The following is a 19,007-nucleotide window of genomic DNA, read 5'->3' as shown; positions in this document are numbered from 1 at the left end:
CATCAACACCGAGGCTTCTGAGAAGAGAGGGAACAACCCTTGTGCTGGATGTTTGGATCCAGGTCATCCATGGACATCTCCAGGGACTGAGAGTGACAAATGTTCAAGCCCCCAGAACTTCCCCTTGCCCCAAGCACCAGCCTCCTGGCTCCATAGAGGTGGGCAGTGGTTACCCCAAGCATGAGCCCCTATGATATGGTGACTGAGATGTCAGAGGCTGCAGCAGTGCATCCCTTCCAGATCTTCTAGTCCAAGTAGGAGCCTCTAAACTCAGTGACTGAGACAGCAGAGGCAGCTGCCCCAAGAGCTGATCTCCCAGCCCTGTTGATAAACAGTGGATACCATTGAGCTGATAGAATTACTACACTCTTATTTGTCCCTTTGGGCCCAAATCTGAGAATAGAGAACGGGGGACTCCTGCGCTTTCCAATTAGGCTTCCAAGTGAGTGAGGGCTCCTTCAAGTGAGTGCACGAAGAGCCCCAGATGCAAAGTTCCCCTCACTAGCAGCCAGACATCTGATCCCTTCCACCCCAACCACACCCCCACTGTGAGAAACATAGGAATCCTTGGGACAGGGTTTTCAGCACTGAAGCCCCTTTTCTGTGGGTCTACCAGTGAACTCCAGGAGAACAATTCTTGGAGCCAAGGCAGATCTGAATACCAAGAGGACAGTACAACAGACCTGCAGACCACTGAGGCATTCAGGGCACCTGTGCATGCACATTGTGCCCAAAAAGAACACAAACACACCCTCCTGTGCTTATGCTCCACATTCCAGGCACCTACACACTCTAGCACCCCGTCCTTCAAGAAACACTTCCACACACACATGAGCATGCATGCAACACTCCTCTTTTAGCTACAGCTGAAACACCAAAATCCTTTCTGGAACCGGTTGACCTCTCTCGTCATCCTGAAGAATACTCCAAACACAGAGACAGACATACACAATCTGAAGTACAGACTCCAGGAGCACACAGTAAAGGTTGCCAATAGGCAGATGGCTAGAGAGCAGTGTAAGAACATATCCCATAAAAATCAGGATTTCAGCAGAGTGCAGGGAATCTTACGAAAGAAGTAGGAAATAGTAAGACCTGGAGAGGACAGGAGTTCCACAAGGACAACAACAGATCCAAAAAGTGTGGGCACAAGGGTCTTTTCTGAGACTGATACTCCAGCCAAGGACCACTCATGGCAATGGCCTGGAACCCCTGCATGGAGGTAGCCTATGGCAGTTCAGTGTCCAAGTGGCCTCCATAGTAATGGGGACAGGGACTGTCTCTGACATGAACTGATTGGTTTGCTCTTTGATCACCTCCCCCTGATGGGGGAGCAGTCTTACCAGGCCACAGAAGAAGACAATGCAGCCAGTCCTGATGAGACCTGATAGACTAGGATCAGAAGGAAGAGGAGGAGGACCTCCTTTATCAGTGGACTGGGAGAGGGACAAGGGTAGGGAAGAGGGCGGGTAGGATTAGGAGGGGAGGGTGGAGGGAGGTACAGGGAGGATACAAAGTGAATAAACTGTAATTAGTAAAAATAATTATTTAAAAAATCAGGATTCCATGGCTTCACCAGCAAAACCCAAAGTCAATGGATATTTTAATTCATTGGAAACATGGAAAAATGATTTTAAAGGAAGGTTTATTGAGTAATTAGAGGAACATAAAGAGGAAACAAACAAAACTCTAAAAGAAATAGCCAAACTAATAGAGGCACATAAAGAGGAAATGAACAAAGCTCTCAAAGAAATACAAGCAAATGCAGAAAAAAATACAGGCACATAAGGAGGAAAAAAATTAAAAAATAGAGGCCATGATGGAAAGACAGGAAAACACATGGAGAAAATGGGGCAAGACATGAAAACAGAATTAGAATCAGTAAAGAAAACACAGAGAAAGCCTTGGAGCTGGAGAACTTAGAGAAAAGATCAGGAAACACAAAGGTAAACATCACCAACAGAATACAAGAGATGGAAGAGAGAATTTCCAGGGCTGAAGATTCAGTTTCGGGAATTGATACATCTCTAAAACAAACAGTAAAATCGGAAAAAATAGAAACACAAAACATCCAAGAAATCAAGGTCGACATGAAAAGAATGTTTAAGAATAATAGCAATTGATGGAAAATAAGATACAAGGCTTCAAGGTCCAGAAAATATTTTCTTTTTTTAATTTAATTTAATTTTTTATATTACTAGTTATATTTTATTAACTTTGTATCCCAGCTGAATCCCTCTCCCTTATTTCCTCCCAATCCCACACAGGCTCCCTCATCTCCTCCCTGCCCCTTTCCAAGTCCACTGATTGGGGAGGACCTCTTTCCTTTTCATCTGACCCTGTTTTATCAGGTATCTTCAGGACTGGCTGCAAAGTCCTCCTCTGTGGCCTAGCAGGACTGCTCCTCCCTTGGGGGGTGGGGAGGTCAAAGAGCCTGCCATTGAGTTCCTGTCAGAAATAGTCCCTCTTCTCCTTACTATGGGAAACCAATTGGTTACTGAGCTACCACAGGCTACATCTGAGTGGAGGTTCTAGGCTATATCCATACATGGTCCTTGGTGGAGTATCCGTCTCAGAAAAGACTCCTGTGCCCAGGTATATTTGGTCCTTGTGGAGCTCCTATTCTTTCCACGTCATACTAACTCCCCTTCTTTCATATGATTCCCTGCACTCTGCCAAAGGTTTGGTTGAGTCTTAGTATCTGCTTTGAAACCCTGCTAGGTAGAGTCTTTCAGATGCCTTCTATGGTAGACTCCTGTCATACACCTCAGCGAACCTTCTCAAAAACTGACCATATAGTCAGGCACAAAGCAAGCATCAACATATACAAGAAGATTGAACTAATCCCTTGTATCTTATCAGACCACAATGGCCTAAACCTAGATATCAACAACAGAAATAACAAAAAGCCTACATTCGCAGGGAAATGAAACAACTCTCTACTCAATGACAGCTTGGTCAGGGAAGAAATTAAAAAAAAAAAAAAAGAAATTAGAGACTGCCTAAAATTCAATGAAAATGAAGGAAAACAGGGACTGTCTCTGACTTGAAGTGGCTGGCTCTTTGACTACCTCCCCCTGATGGGTGAACAGCCTTGCCATGCCACAGAGGAAGGAAGACAATACAATCAGTCCTGATGATACCTTATAGCCTAGGGCCAGAGGGAAGGGGAAGGGTCAGTGTGACCTGGGGAGGGGCATGGGAGGAGAAGAAAAGTGAGAGAAGGAGGGATTGGGAAGGGACTAGGCAGTGTGCTACAGCTAGGATACAAAATGAATAAACTGTAATAAATAAAAATTGTATATATATGTATATATATGTAGAGAGAGAGATGTTTTATGAAATTTGAAGGCCATTGTGATAGAAAATCGCCTTTATTTCAGTATTTTCTACTAGCCTGTAAATATTATTAATGCAGCATTGTTAGTGTCTTTATATTTGCAAGTGCTGAGGTATAAACAGAGGTTGAAGCCAAGCATAAATCCCTGTGTGAAGGCATCAGCCTCATGCCTTTGAGGTACAGTCACAGCAGAATTGCCAATGCTTTTATGGTTGCAATGTCTGATTCCTGACTAACAGATGCAAATGAGGGTGTGTGAACTCTCTATTGCTGGCTTCTGTCCCCATTTTGCTAATAGGCAGGGTTAGTTCCCTGTCAGACCATGTCTGCATTTTGAAAATCCTTGTCCTATAAACTAGAATTTACTCCTTTTTAACTTTTCCATGACCCTATACATATTTAATTCCCTATATTAGGATTTCTTCTGTGCACAGAATATATAGATTTGCTTCTGTTTTATGTTCCGTGGTTTGAAAGTTTTTTTTTTTTTAATGGATACTGGTAGAGAATATGCTAAATATGTTTTTGTTATCTGTTTACATGAAGTGAGAGAATGTCAGGAAAATGATTTCCGGTGGGTCATAAAGGACCAGGTGAGTTAGAAACAGGTTACCTGAAAATTTCTTAATATGAAAGCTATCAATGCTGGAGAAAATCCTAGCTAATACGGGATTCTAAAGGCAAAGGTTGTGCCATGGCTTCATCATACCCACAGATAAGCTTTGGCCTCAAGATGCATAGTGCATGACTCTATGTATCTGAAATGTGTGGTATATTGTACCTGAGGAGCATAAGCATATCCATAAAGAAAACTGCATTTAATTTGAATTTTGAAGCATCTTATTTAACAGTTCAGACACAGAACAGTAACACAGGCATGGAAAGAAAGGATTTAACCTAAGACAGCCTATAAAAATAGGAAGTCAGCATTGCTTTTAATCAGCAGGTCTTAGTAAAGTGTAGTGATAAGTTATGCTGAGAAAAATGAAGAAAAGGGTGATCACTTTCATTATAGAACTTCTACTGACATACTAAAAGGTTCCTATATAAACTTTCTTTTAAAATCAACCCCAAGCTGGAGAGATGGCTCAGTGGTTAAGGGCAGCGACTGTTCTTCCAAAGTACCCAGGTTCAATTCCCAGCACCCAAGAGGCAGCTCACAACTGTCCGTAATGGATCTGACACCTTTACCCTAATGAACATAAAATAAAAATTAAATAAAATCACCCATACTGCTATTCTTCATCTTATCTAAGGAATTACACTTATTAACTTTATGAGACTAATGCCATTCATTTTAAATGATGCCGATTTTATAATGTTCTTATCATATTTCAGCAAACAGAGAATAATTGGAATACCTTTATTTAAGTTAATCTGACCTAGAATCATTTATCATTTCTTTATCTTAGATAAAATGCCCATGTTTACTGTGCACTTTCCAACTGGGAAAAAGAAATTATAACTTCCATCTACAACACTGATGTTTATTCCCATGTGCCTTCCATATTAACTTTCCAAACATCAGAGAAATATTTTTCATACATTTATTTTTTCACTTGTTAATTATAATATTGAACATTTCCACAGAATAGGAGATTGATTTAAATGTAAATAAAAATGATTATTTTGCAAGAAGTACTTAGTGCGACTTTTCCTGTTCTGCAAGTAGTACAATAAATCAAGCAAAGCATTTTAAATGCTGAAATTTTAAATACGAAAGCCTAGAAGAGACAGGTACTAGCTTTTAACATTACTGAAGCACGTAAATTTCATGGAGGGAAGAATTCTATCATGTGCGGTGTTTACAGATAACAAAATTCAGTCTCTATGTAATGAACCAATGAAACTTTAATATTGACTCTGGTAGGGTAGTAGTCTCAAGCCACCATTTTTATTTATTCATTAATAACAAAGAATAAATGCTTATTATATGCTTGTGAATATTCACAAACAATATAAACATCTGCTCCTGATTATGGAGTGAACATTTTAATATGACAAGGCATGTGTAAAAATTATTGTAAAATGCTACTAATCTTTTTAATTGCAGAGGCAGACATTTCTATAAAAAGTATCTATCCTACTCAGAAAGGCAAATGGGTTAGATATTGAAAGAGGGAGAAAACAGGGAACAGGACAGGAGCCTACCACATAGGGCCACTAAAAGACTCTACCCAGCAGGGTATCAAAGCAGATGCTGAGGCTCATAACCAAACATTTAGCAGAGTACAGGGAATCTTGTGAAAGAAAAGAGAAACAGAAAGACTTGCAGAGGACAGGAGTTCCAAAAGGAGAGCAACAGAACCAAAAAATTTGGGCTGATATTCCAACCAAAGATGATGCATGGAGATAACCTAGAACCCCTACACAAATGTAGTCCATGACAGCTCAGTATCCAAGTGGGTTCCCAAATAAGGGGAGCAGGGACTGTCTCTGACATGAACTCAGTGGTTGGCTCTTTGATCTCCTCTCCCTGAGAGGGTAGGGGGGCAGCGGGGCAGCCTTACCATGTCACAGAGGAAGACATTGCAGCCAGTCCTGATGAGACCTGATAGACTAGGATCAGATGAAAGGGGAGGAGGACCTCCTTTATCAGTGGACTGGGAGAAAGACAGGGAAGGAGATTAGGGAGGGAGGGTGGGATGGGAAGGAATGAGGGAGATACAGCTGGGATACAAAGTGAATAAATTATAATTTCTATGAAAAAAATAAAAATAAAAATAAAAAAGAATCACAGAATTAATATCAAAAATTAAAAGCATCTACTTTTGTTGGAATAAATAAATGTAATTGTTTTCTTTAGGTGGCTTATGACATCAACATTATTTGAAATTCATTTTACTTTGTGAATGTGATGTTATAATAACAAACAAGTGTCAGTGAAAACTATTTCGTCTTCTAATAATTGAAGAAAATGTGCATTCTGAATCTATGTTGAGAAATTTCCATCACATTACAAAGACAATTGTATCTTTCTCAGTTGTCAATACGAGCTCAAATTCAATTAATATGTAATAAAATAAAATAGTGGTAAATATAATCAATGGCACAAGTTTTTTTTTTTTTTTTTTTTTTTTTTTTTATGTGTACTAACCACAATTGTTTTTCTATGACAGAATATCCGAGAAAGGCAACTAAAAGTAAGAAAGATGTAATGGAGCCCATAGATTCTCAGATTTTCATCCATGGCTTACTGACCCCGTTTCTCTTAGAAAGATGTTGGAGGAAGGGTGTTTATATCAGGGAATGGAGTATTACTATGGCAAAACTGATCATTCTGCTGCTGTTGGAACGTGACTTTAGGTTAAGAACATTTTAAGCAGGACTTAAGAAACCTTACTAATAGGAATGTAAACAACAGTGGTACTGAGAGCAAAGTAGATTGTAAAGGCACAGGACAAGAAGTTTGAGAGGAGAAGAATATTTATAAGTGGCTTAGAGAGCTTTCTTGTGACAGTTTGGCAAAGAATGTGGATGCTTTCTGTCCTTGTTTAAAAAGATTCTGCCTGTGGCCAAATTGAACAGTTTTGAATTAATGGCATTGGCAGAGATTTCAAGTTAGTCTAGTATTGACTCTGTCATGTGGTTATTAGTGGTCACTCTAATGAAGATCTATAATGAAAAAAAAAGAAGCAAGCTGAGCAAGGAAAAATACGGAATGTACAGTTTAAAGAGAAAAAAAAAAAAAAGAGCACCAAAAAGTATAATCGAGATAAATTCAATGCTCTAGGAGATAAAAGCTTAGAGAAAAGCCTTGAGCATTGAATGGAACTACCAATAACAAAAAAGTTGATGCAGATGTAATTGAATGATTAGGCCATGTTCAAGCCCCAACAACCAAGAAAATTTGGTAGATTTTAGAGTTAAAATTTCAGGGAAGAGTTTGTGGTTAAAGAAAGCTGCTGACTTGAGGTGGCTATCAAGGGTGTCTGCATCGAGACCCAGAGAAGCTGTTACTTGAAGCTGTGAAGGTAAAGCCTCAGTTTTGTTGGAGAACCCAAGATGATGAGTATATCAAAACCATGGAATACCTGCCAAGAGGAGCTTCAAACTGGGTGTGGAGCCATTCCTAGAGAAAGAAAGATGTTACAGCCAAAAAAGATGAAAGGAATAGGAAAAGTGAAGAGCACTTTGATATCAGACTGGAGAAAAGAAACAGAACTTAGAATTTGTCCTGATAGTTTTTGGTCTTGCTTTCGTCCAACATATTCTAATTATACCCCCTTTCCATCTTTTAGGAATGATAATGTATATTCTGTACCATCGTATGTTGGAAGTATGTGATCTGTTTTTTTTTATTTTTACTTTATAAGGAGTTATTATATTTAAAAGATTGCCATTAGTCTCGGAAGAGACTTTGAATTTAGGATTTTTAAATAATGTTGAAACCGTAAGAGACTATGTGAACTTTAATTTTATTTTATTTATTACAATTTATTCATTTTGTATCCCCACTGCAGCACTCCCACTAATCTCCACCCAGTCCCATCTAACCTCCTTCTTCTCCCTCTATGCCATTTCCCAAATCCCTTATAGAGGAGGACCTCCTCCCCTTCTATCTGACCCTAACCTGTCAGGTCTCATCAAGGCTGGCTGCATCATCTTCCTCTGTGGCCTGGCAAAGCTGCACCACATGGGGGAGGTGATCAAAGAACCAGCTACTGACTTTATATCAGAGACAGCTCCTGTACCGTTTACTAGGGAACCCACTTGGAAACTGAGCAGCCTATGGGCTGCCTCTGAACAGGCGGTTTAGGTCTTATCCATGCATGGTCTTGCTTGGAGTATGGTTGAGCAAATGTCCTTGTTTTATACTTGAGCATCTTTTGGATATATGCCTAGGAGTGGTATAGCTGGATCTAGAGGTAGCACTATTCCTAATTCTCTGAGAAAGCGCCAGATTTCCAAAGTGTTTGTACAAGTTTCCATTCCCACCAGCAATGGAGGAGGGTTCATTTTCTCCACAACCTTTCCAGCAAATAGGAGAAAATAAGTAACAGGACAGGAACTTAACTGCAGAGGGCCTCTGAAAGACTTTCCCTTGCAGTGTATCAAAGCAGATGCTGAGTTTCATAACTAAATCTTCAGCAGAGTACAGGGAATCGTATGAATGAAGGGAGAGTTAGCATGACTTGGAGAGGACAGGAGCTCCACAAGGACTAGATATATCTGGGCACAGGGATCTTATGTGAGACTGTTTCTCCAACCAAGGAGCATATATGGATATAACCTAGAATCCTTGCTCAGAAGTAGGCCACGTTAGCTCAGTATCCAAGTGGTTTCCCCAGTAAGGGGAAGAGGGACTATTTCTGACATGAACTCAATGGCAGGCTCTTTGACCTCCCCCACCCCTGAGGGAAGAACAGCCTTGCTAGGCCACAGAAGAGGACATTGCAGTCAGTCTAGAAGATACCTGATAAGCTAGGGTCAGATGGAAGGGGAAGAGGACCTCCCCTACCAGTGGACTTGGAAAGGGGCAGGGAGGAGATGAGGGAGAGAGGGTGGGTTTGGAGGGAATGAGGGTGGGTTTGGAGGGAATGAAAGAAGGGACTATAGCTGGGATAGAAAGTAAATAACCTGTGATTAATATAAAAAATAAAAATTACAAAAAAAATGCTCAATCCTTAGTCATTTGGGAAATGCAAATCAAAAGGACCCTGAAATTTCACCTCACACCCATAAGAATGGCTAGAAGTTGCAGAGAAAGGGGAATCCTCCTCCTTTGCTGGTGAGAATGCAACCTTTTACAATCACTTTGAAAATCAATCTGGCGCTTTCTCAGAAAACTATTTTGACTTTTAAGTTAAACTGAATGTTTTTTTTTCCATTATGATATGGATATGAACCTGTGTAGACCAGAGAGTGGAATGTGGTAGTGTGAATTAGAACATCCTTCACAGAGTCATATATTTGAATGTTTAGCAAGAATGACACTATTTAAAAGGATTATAAGGAATAGGATGTGTGGCCTAGAGTAAGCATGGATTTGTTTCAAGAAGCATGTCACTAAGGGTGTGTTTTGAGTTTTCAAAAACCCATGCGGGGACCTGTCATCTCCCTGCAGATCATGAAGCAGCTCTCAGCTACTTCTCTAGTCCCTACCTGAATGACACCACGCTCCCTGCTATGATGATAATAGACTAAACCTCTGCAGCTGAAAGCAAACCCCCAGTTAAAAGCTGTCTTTTATGAGAGCTGCCTTGGTCATGGTGTGTCTCAATAGCAATAGAACAGTAACAAAAGACAAAAAGCCTCCAGAGATAAAAAGTGTTCACATCCCTCATGAAACGTATTTCTTGCTGTTCAATGGCATTTCCCAAAAGCTTATGCATCATTTCAAACTTTAGATTTGAATTTATATTGCTACTTTAACATTCACACAATATTTGGGTTTTTCCTTCTGTGGACACATTTTCTCATATACCAACGATACCATTTCTCTTCCTTCTTAGATTCTTGACACCACTTCAGTACATTCAATGTCAAGATGAATACTGCATCCACTTCATTCACAGGCTTGATCCCATGTTTATCCTCTTACTCCACCTTATACAACACATTTGACTGTCTCTTATTCATTCATTTATAACTGAATCATCTGTAAATTTTCAGTCCCTGTTCTCATTCATCATCTCTTATGTGTTCATTCATTATTTATTGATCTAAACCTTGTTTTCAACCTACTTAATTCTTTTCTTCATTTTTAAATATAATTTCTCAATTCATATTCTATTAACACTCATTAACAACTCTTTCTAACATTTTTAGTTAAGAACTAAATCGACTTTTTTTTTGTAAAATGTATTCTGATCATGGTTTCCCCTCCTTCAACTGCTCCCAGATTCTCATTTTTTTCTCCCAAATCCACAATTTTCATTCTCTCTCTCTCCATAGAATACAAACATGCATCTAAACAATCATAATAGAATAAAATAAAATAAAAATAAGCAAGAATAGTAAAACAAACAGAAAAAGAGGCAAAATATAGCTACACGCATACAAAGAAATACATTTGCCAACACAGAAATTCTATAAAACCACAACATTGGAAAACATAATACATATGTAAAAGATGTACATAAAAAATAAAGGAAAAAAGAGTACACATCATTAAGACAAATCCTTAAAAAAATAGCTATAAAAATGCGATGGAGTTCATTTTATGTTGACCATCTATTTCTGGACTTATGGTCTGTCCTTAAGAGAGGTTTGTACACCGAGCAAAGTTTCTGTGAAGAAAATAAATAAATAATGCCAGCAGTTTTCAGTTGTAGATAGCTTTGTGTTAGTGATAATAGGCTCTCTTTGCATGCTCTCTCAGAATCATTTCTGGCCTAGACTGTGCAGGTTCAGAGCCTGCTACTAACCTCGTGAGTTTGATGTGTGATTGTGATCCTGTATTTATAATGGACGTTCCTTTGGTGTCTCCCATCCCCTTGTTCCTTATAATCTCTCCATCTTTCCTGCAGAGTTACCTGCGCACCATGGGGAGTGATTTGAAAGAGACAACTCGTTTGGTACTGAATGTTCCGAGGTCTCTTGGTCTCTGAATGTTGATTTGGGTGTTTGTATTTGTTCCCTGCAGAAAGAAGCATCTCCGGGGATGGCTGGGTAAGACAGTGATCTCTGAAAATAGCCAAATATCATCAGGAATCATTGGTGAGGGGCTTTGTGATTTCAAATACTCAAGCTAGACCCAGTGTGTCTCCTCTTTTTTTCCTCCTGCTCAGGACGCAGAGCTCTCAGGTACCTCTCCAGCATCCTGTCTGGCTGGGTGCTACCATGCTTCCTGCCATTACAATAACAGACTAAACCTCTGATGTGTAAGCAAGCCTCAGTTAAGTGCTGTTATTTACACAAGTTGCTGTGATCTTGGTGTCTCTTCACAGTGATAGAACACTGACTAAGACCCTTATAAATTAACATTTTTTCTAAATGTATATCATACTCCTTAACCTTGCCTAATTTGCCTACACAATAATTATCACCACTGATGATTCTTTGCTTAGTTTTATTAATCCTTCTTCATCTACTTTATTTTTGTTGTTTGTTTTCTTTAAAACCAATATCCATTACTTTTCCCTTAGCTGTGAACAAATTCTTGACAATAAGTAATTTTAGAGAAAAGAGTTTATTCAGGACAATGGTTTAAGAAGTGATACTTCTCTAGCATGAAAATAGTAATAGTAGGAATGAGAAGAGTCTGGCCACAATGTACCTGTAATCATGAGGAAAAAATGAACAAATAGGGCCAGGGCATCACATCTCAAGATCCATCTCCAGAATGTCACTTTCTCCACTCCCCAGAAATGTTCCACAGCCTTCCAAGACAGTTGCAGCAGCTGAAGACAAAGTGTTCAAATACATGAATCTGTGAGTGCTTCCCTTATTCAAACCACAATAACACTTATGTACAAGGCTAAGAAGAAAGAATGTGAAACATAACTGTTCCTCTACTGGGAATACACTGTCCTTTGAGTCATATTCACTGTGGCTCAAATGATTCTTGAGAAATACAGAGGGCTAGCCTCACTGCTTCAGTGATGTTAAAAACATCTTGCTTCTCCAAAGTGCTACAAATCTCTCTTTAAAGTTTCTACTTCTTAAGCTCAGAGAGCAACTTTTAAGAGCCTTAAGTGTTGTTAGAAAATATCTGTTTTCTTGTTTGCTGAAATTCATATTCATACTAAATGTTTAATTCCCTCAGGAATTGTTTTCAGATAATTTTAGAACAAAGCAAGAATCAATAGACGTAGCAAAGGAGAATATATTTTTTATATGTTTATTCTGTTTTCAGTTTGAAAAAGAAAAAACCCACTTGCAAATCATTAAAAAAAAAAAACAGTTCAAGTGAAATGAAAACCAGTTGACTAAAAAGACTCACCACATTTATTTAATTGAATATATTTACATGTATAAATTATATAACAAATGTTAAAATGATATAGGAATATAAAAAGCCTGTGATAAAGTGAGTGGGACCTGGGTTAAAAATGCCTCCAACACATCTGCAAAGACAAGTATCCCCTGGGCACTGCAGCCATTGCAAAGAACACTGACTTAATACTAAATGTAATGAGGAGCTGTTAGTGAATTATAAGAGCATTGTCATCTAGTATTTTTGAAATGCTATCTAGCTTTGTAAACTAGGCAATGGCTGTAACAATGCATGAAATCAAAATTAGCATTGATACTTTTAAAGTAAGTATGCCTTTAATACACTTCTCACAGAAATAATGAAACTTTTATTAAAAGTGTGGCTATAATAAAATATGCATTATACTTCACAAGGAAAATCAAAACCCATCAAACCATGTCTAACTATGATCTACAATGATTCCATGAAACCATATTCGAGAAGCACATTATTACTCCTCAGCACTTACTTACAACATTTAATTTAAAATGTAATCATGACATCAGTTTAAATAAAATGTTGTAGTAGAATGCTTTGTCAAATTTCATGTAGTAAAGAGTACTGATTTGTGGGGATTTACTATGCCTCTATACTGTCCTAAAAAGGGTACCATATTTTCTTAATTTGTTTTAATAATTTGATATTTCACACATCTATACAATGTTTGGTTATATTCTCGCCCCAACTACCTCTCCACAGCTCTCGTAGGGATCCCAAAACTACATCCCTCAACTGCTATCTGCTTTAAAAAATATATATATTTATTTATTTATTTATTTATTTATTTATTACTATTTATTCACTTTGTATCCCTGCTGCAGCCTCTCCCTCGTCTTCTTCATGTCCCACCTCTCATTTCACACTTATGCCTTTTCCCTAGTCCCCTGATAGTGGAAGACCTCCTCCCCTTCTATCTGTCCCTAGCTTATCAGGTCTCATCAGGGCTGGCTGAATCATCTTCCTCTGTAGCCTGGCAAGGCTGCACCCCCCTCCACCAGGGGTCGTGATAAAAAGCCAGCCATGGAGTTCATGTGGGAGACAGAACTCGTGGCCCTTACTAAGGAATCCACTTAGAAACTGAGCAGCATATGGCCTTCCTCTGAGCCGGGGGTCTAGGTCCTCTACATGTATAGTCCTTGGTTTGAGTATCTGTCTCTGCCAGCACCCCTGCGCCTAGGTTTTTTGGCTTTATTGTTCTCCTTGTAGAGTTCCTGTCTCCTCCAGGTCTTTCTATTTCTCTCTTCTCCCGTGAGTTTCCAGCACTCTGCCAAAAGTTTGCCTATGAGTTTCAGTATCTCCTTTGATACCAAGGTGGGTAAGGTCTTTCAGAGGTCCTCTATGGCAGGCTCCTGTCCTGTTCCTTATTTTTTCCTACTTCCGATGTCTATCCTGTTTGCCCTTCTGAGTGAAGATTGAGCATGTTCCCAGGGTCCTCCTTGTTGTTTAGCTTCTTTAGGACTATTGATTTTCAATTTTTTTATCCTCTGTGGCTAATATCCACTTATAAGTGATTATATGATTATATAACATATGTGTCTTTCTGCTTCTGGTTACTTCACTCAGAATGATCTTTACTAGTTCCATCCATTTTCCTGCAAATTTCATGATTTCCTTGTTTTTATTTAAAAGCAGAAATCAATTTGTTTAGATACTTACCATTTACATGTAAAACTGTATTTTTGAAATTAAATAACTGGAAAAGATGCATACAGATCCAATAAAAGGAAATAAAATATAAAAAGAGATGTCTTCTGTTGTTTTTAACAAAATATCAGTCATTCAGTTTTACCAATAAAGACTCTGGAGCCAGATCCTCTGGTGAAAACTTGCTAGCTCTGAGAGCCAGAGAAAGCACCCAACTGACCTTCCTCCTCAGCCAAAGATGTCCCCAAAAGAAAAGGGAAGGTTCTATTTTCCCACACTACCTCAAAAATCCTCAAACTGAAATGTCCCTCCCTACAACTTCCTGTGAGTCTCTTTATCCATCCTCCTGACTTCCTCTTAGTCTCTATGGGTTTTTTTTTCTATGATCATTCCCTGTCAACAGGTTGCTTGCTCCACCTCTTAAACTATGTTTGATTTTATTGAATGCTGTCTTGGATTAAAGGTGTGTGCTGTGAATGAGTGACACCACAGCTACAAACAGGTTTTTCAGGTAAACAACACAATCTTGGGTTGACAGTGTGATGAACTATACAACAAGGACATTTGTTCAACCATGCTCATAGCAGCTTCATTCATAATAGCCAGAACCTGGAAACAACCCATATGTTCCTCAACAGAAGAAAGGATACAGAAATTATGGTACATTTACACAATGGAATACTGTTCAGCCATTAAAAACAAAGAAATCTTGAAATTTGCAAGCAAATTGTGGGAACTAGAAAAGATCATCCTGAGTGAGGTATCCCAGAAGCAGAAAGACACACACAGTATATATTCACTTATAAGTGGACATTAGAGATATAATAAGATAAACATACTAAAATCTGTACACCTAAAATCTAAAGCTAAGCAAGAAGGAGAACCCTAGCTAAGATGATCAATCCTCACTCAGGATGGCAAACAGGACAGACATAGGAAGAAAGAGAAAACAGGGAACAAGATAGGAGCCACATCAGAGGGCCTCTGATATACTGTACCCAGCAGTGTATAAAAGCAGATGCTGAGACTGATAACCAAACACTGGGCAGAGTGCAGGGAATCTTATGAAAGAAAGGGGAGATAGTAAGACCTGGAGAGGAAAGGAGCTCCACAAGGAGAGCAACAGAACCAAGAAATCTGGGCACAGGACTTTTCTAAGACTGATACTCCACCCAAGGACTACTCATGGATATAACCTAGAACTCTTGCTTACATGTAGCCCATGGCAGGTCAGTGTCCAAGTGGGTACCCTAGTAAGAGGACAGGGACTGTCTCAGACAATGAACTCAGACAATGGATGGCCTGCTCTTTGACCACCCCCACTCTTGATGGGAGAGCAGCCTTATCAGGCCACAGAGGAGAACAATGCAGCCAGTCCTGATGAGACCTGAGATGAGACTAGGGTCAGATGGAAGGGGAGGAGAACCTCCCTTATCAGTGTACTTGGATAGGGGCATAGGAGAGATGAGGGAGGGAGGATGGGATTGGGAGAGAAAGAGGGATGGGCTACAGCTGGGATTCAAAGTGAATAAATTGTAATTACTATAAAAATATTTTTATTAAAAAAGAACTACAATACAACAGTCTTCATTTGGTATTTTATAGAGACTGAGCAGTTGTATTTATGTATTTACAAATATATATATGTAAAAGATAGATAAATAGATAGATAGATAGATAGATAGATAGATAGATAGATAGAGATATAAATATGTAAAAACAATTAATGGAAAGTATCCAGGAACCTGAAAGTCAGCAAGAAAGAGTAAATGAGAGGGTTCTGGGGAAAGAAAAGGGAAAATATGTAATTCTATTGTAATCTCAAAATATAAAATCAGTAATGAAAAGATGCCACTTTTAAAAATGAATCCTCTGCTTCAACACTAGTGTTGTTTAGTTCAGAAGTTTATAAACTTTAAAAGATGTTGTAGAAATTAACACAGGTTTAAAATTACGTGTTTCATTAAATCAGTATCAAGGGGTTCTTACATGCTCTTTACAAACAGCTGTCACTGTTTTAAACAGGGTTGTCATTATTTCTGTTTATTAAAGTTGATTAAAGTAATTATTAAATTGATTATTTTTTAATTTTTATTTTTTAATATTAGTTACAGTTTGTTAACTTTGTATCCCTGCTGTGTCCTACTCCCTCTTTTCCTCCCAATCCCACCCTCCGACCCTCATTTCCTCCCTGCCCCTTTCCAAGTCCACTGATAATGGAGACCCTCCTCCCCTTACATCTGATACTGGTTTATCAGGTGTCTTCAGGACTGGTGGCAAAGTCCTCCTCTGTGGCCTAGCAAGGCTGCTCCTCCCTGGGGCAGGGGGGAGACAACGAGCCCACCATCGAGTTCATGTCAGAAACAGTCCCTGTTCCCCTTATTAAGGTACTCCTTGGATACTGAGCTACCAAGGGATACATCTAGGTTGCATCCATACATGGTCCTTGTTTGGAGAAACAGTATCATAAAAGACCCCTGTGCCCAGATTGGATCTCATTGGCACAGGAGACAACTTCCTGAACAGAACACCAACAGCCCAGGCTCTAAGAGCAACAATCGATAAATGAGACCTTATGAAGCTGAAAAGCTTCTGTAAAGCAAAGGACATAGTCATCAAAACAAAACGAGAATCTACAAACTGGGAAAGGATCTTCACCAAGCCTACATCTGACAAAGGGCTGATATCCAGAATATATAAAGAACTAAAGAAGTTAAAAAGCAGCATATCAAGCAATCCGATTTAAAAAATGGGGTACAGAGCTAAACAGAATTCTCAGTAGAGGAATACAGAATGGCAGAGAAACACTTAAAGAAATGCTCACCGTCCTTAGCCATAAGAGAGATGCAAATCAAAACAACCCTGAGATTTCACCTGACACCCACCAGAATGGCTAAGATCAAAAACTCAAGTGACAACACATGCTGGAGAGGTTGTGGAGAAAGGGGAACCCTCCTCCACAGCTGGTGGAAATGCAAACTTGTACAACCACTTTGGAAATCAAGCTGGTGCTTTCTCAGACAATTAGGAATAGTGCTTCCTCAAGATCCAGCTGTACCACTCTTAGGCATTAAATTGGTTATAAGAACACTGGATGGAATTTTGTGTAGGAAGTGGGAAATAGTGGGAGCTGGAGAGGACGGGGTCTCCACAAGGAGAGCAACAGAACAAGAAAATTTGAACACAGGGAACTTCCCAGAGACTCATACTCCAACCAAGAACTATTCATGGAGATAACCTAGAACCCCTGCACAGATGTAGCCCATGGCAGTTTAGTGTCCAAGTGGGTTATATAATAATGGGAAGAGGGACTGCCTCTGACATAATCTGATTTGCCTGCTCTTTGATCACCTCCCCCTGAGGGGGGAGCAGCCTTACCAGGCCACAGAAGAGGACAATGCAGCCACTTTTGACGAGAACTGATAGACTAAGATCAGAAAGGAGAGGAGAACCTCCCCTATCAGTAGACTTGGGGAGGGGCATGCATGCAGAAATGGGAGGGAGGGTGGGATCGGGAGGGGAGGAGGGAGAGGCTTATGGGGGGATACAAAATTAATAAAGTGCAATTATTAAAAAAAATAATAAATATATGAATAAAAAAAGAACACTGGAATGAATAATTGTAGCAATGCAATGGAGAAATGGAGAGCATTGGTAAGCATGGAGCTCAGCATAAAATAAAAATAATGCATTGAATAAATTAAACAGCTCAGCCAGTAACGCACTTGGCACCTATCCCAGCATCCTAAGTTTAATTCCCACAACATAGTAAAAATAAGTCCCTCCACAAGCATGTCATGGCATGAATACACACACACTAATATAATAACTATTCCAAAAATATACTAAGTAAAGAAGAACATGAAAAGTTTATTATTATTCCTCAATAAATAAATCAAAACAGAAATCCCATTTACTCAAAGGCAAAGGGGAACAATGGACTAAAGGACAGTATAATTGCTTTTCTAGAAATGTGTATATCATAATTATTGTTAAATCATTTGACATAGCTTTTTTTTCTTTTGATTCTTCCAAAAAGTGTTGCTTTCATAACTGTGGTGGCACTGTATACTTGTTGCTTATGAAGAATAAGATTGATAAACCCAGAGTCAGGAAAATATGAGAAAAACTGTGCACAGAATGTAATATGAAATTCCTGGACACTTAAATACAGAAAATATGACTGTTGTCAGAGGGAAAAATAGAAGAGTTCAAAAAGACAATATATTGTTCACTAGTTTTAAGAAATTTTATTTTTAATAAACACAACTTAATACACAAGAACGGGGGGGTAGGGAAAGAACTCAGTTGGTAAGGTGTTTGCTGAGCAAGCATTGGGCCCTGAGGTGGAGTCTTCAGCACTCAAATAAAGGTCATCCATGGCATCATGCATCTATAAAACCCCGGTTTTGAGAGATCGGAGAACAGAGGATCCCTGGAGCTCACAGGCCAGCCAGCTTTATGGAATGGGGAACTGCAGGTTCAGAGAGAGAGACTTCCTTAAAAGAAAAGTGTGGAAAACCAACTGAGGAAAACCTTAGAACAGCGCGCAGGATTAAGGACAGATGGGAAAAAATTCACAAGTACTGTACGTTGTTTCATAATCTTATCACTAGCAATTGAATAATAGATAATAAAAGCTAACCAGGAATAATCTATTTATTTCTTTGTGATATAGAATGAATGCATATTTATGAAAGATAGTTCAGACAAGTACTTTACAGTATGTGTCATTTTTTAAAAAAAGATTTACTTGTGTGTGTGTGTGTGTGTGTGTGTGTGTGTATTCCATTGTGTGCAGGAGCCCTCAGCAGCCAGAAAGGACTGGTATTCCAGGTGGTTGCGAGAGTCCTGGTATCAGAACTCAGCTTCTCGGGAAGAGTATTTAGTGCTTTAAACGGCTGAGACATTTCTGCAGCCCCAATGTCCTAGTCTGCTTACTAGTGCTGTGATAAAGACTACGACTGAGAGCAACTTAGGGAGGAAAGAGTTTATGAACTTCATCCTATACCTTATATTCCATCATAAGGGATGTTGGGAAGAAGCTCAAGACTGGAACTTGGCTGCAGGAACGGAAGTAGAGGCGATGGAGGATTTCTGCTT

The sequence above is a fragment of the Meriones unguiculatus genome, chromosome 10, assembly GCF_030254825.1.
Source record: "Meriones unguiculatus strain TT.TT164.6M chromosome 10, Bangor_MerUng_6.1, whole genome shotgun sequence".
NCBI classification, from domain to species: domain Eukaryota; kingdom Metazoa; phylum Chordata; class Mammalia; order Rodentia; family Muridae; genus Meriones; species Meriones unguiculatus.
The sequence above is the reverse complement of the archived record's forward strand: the minus strand, read 5'-3'. Positions refer to the sequence as shown.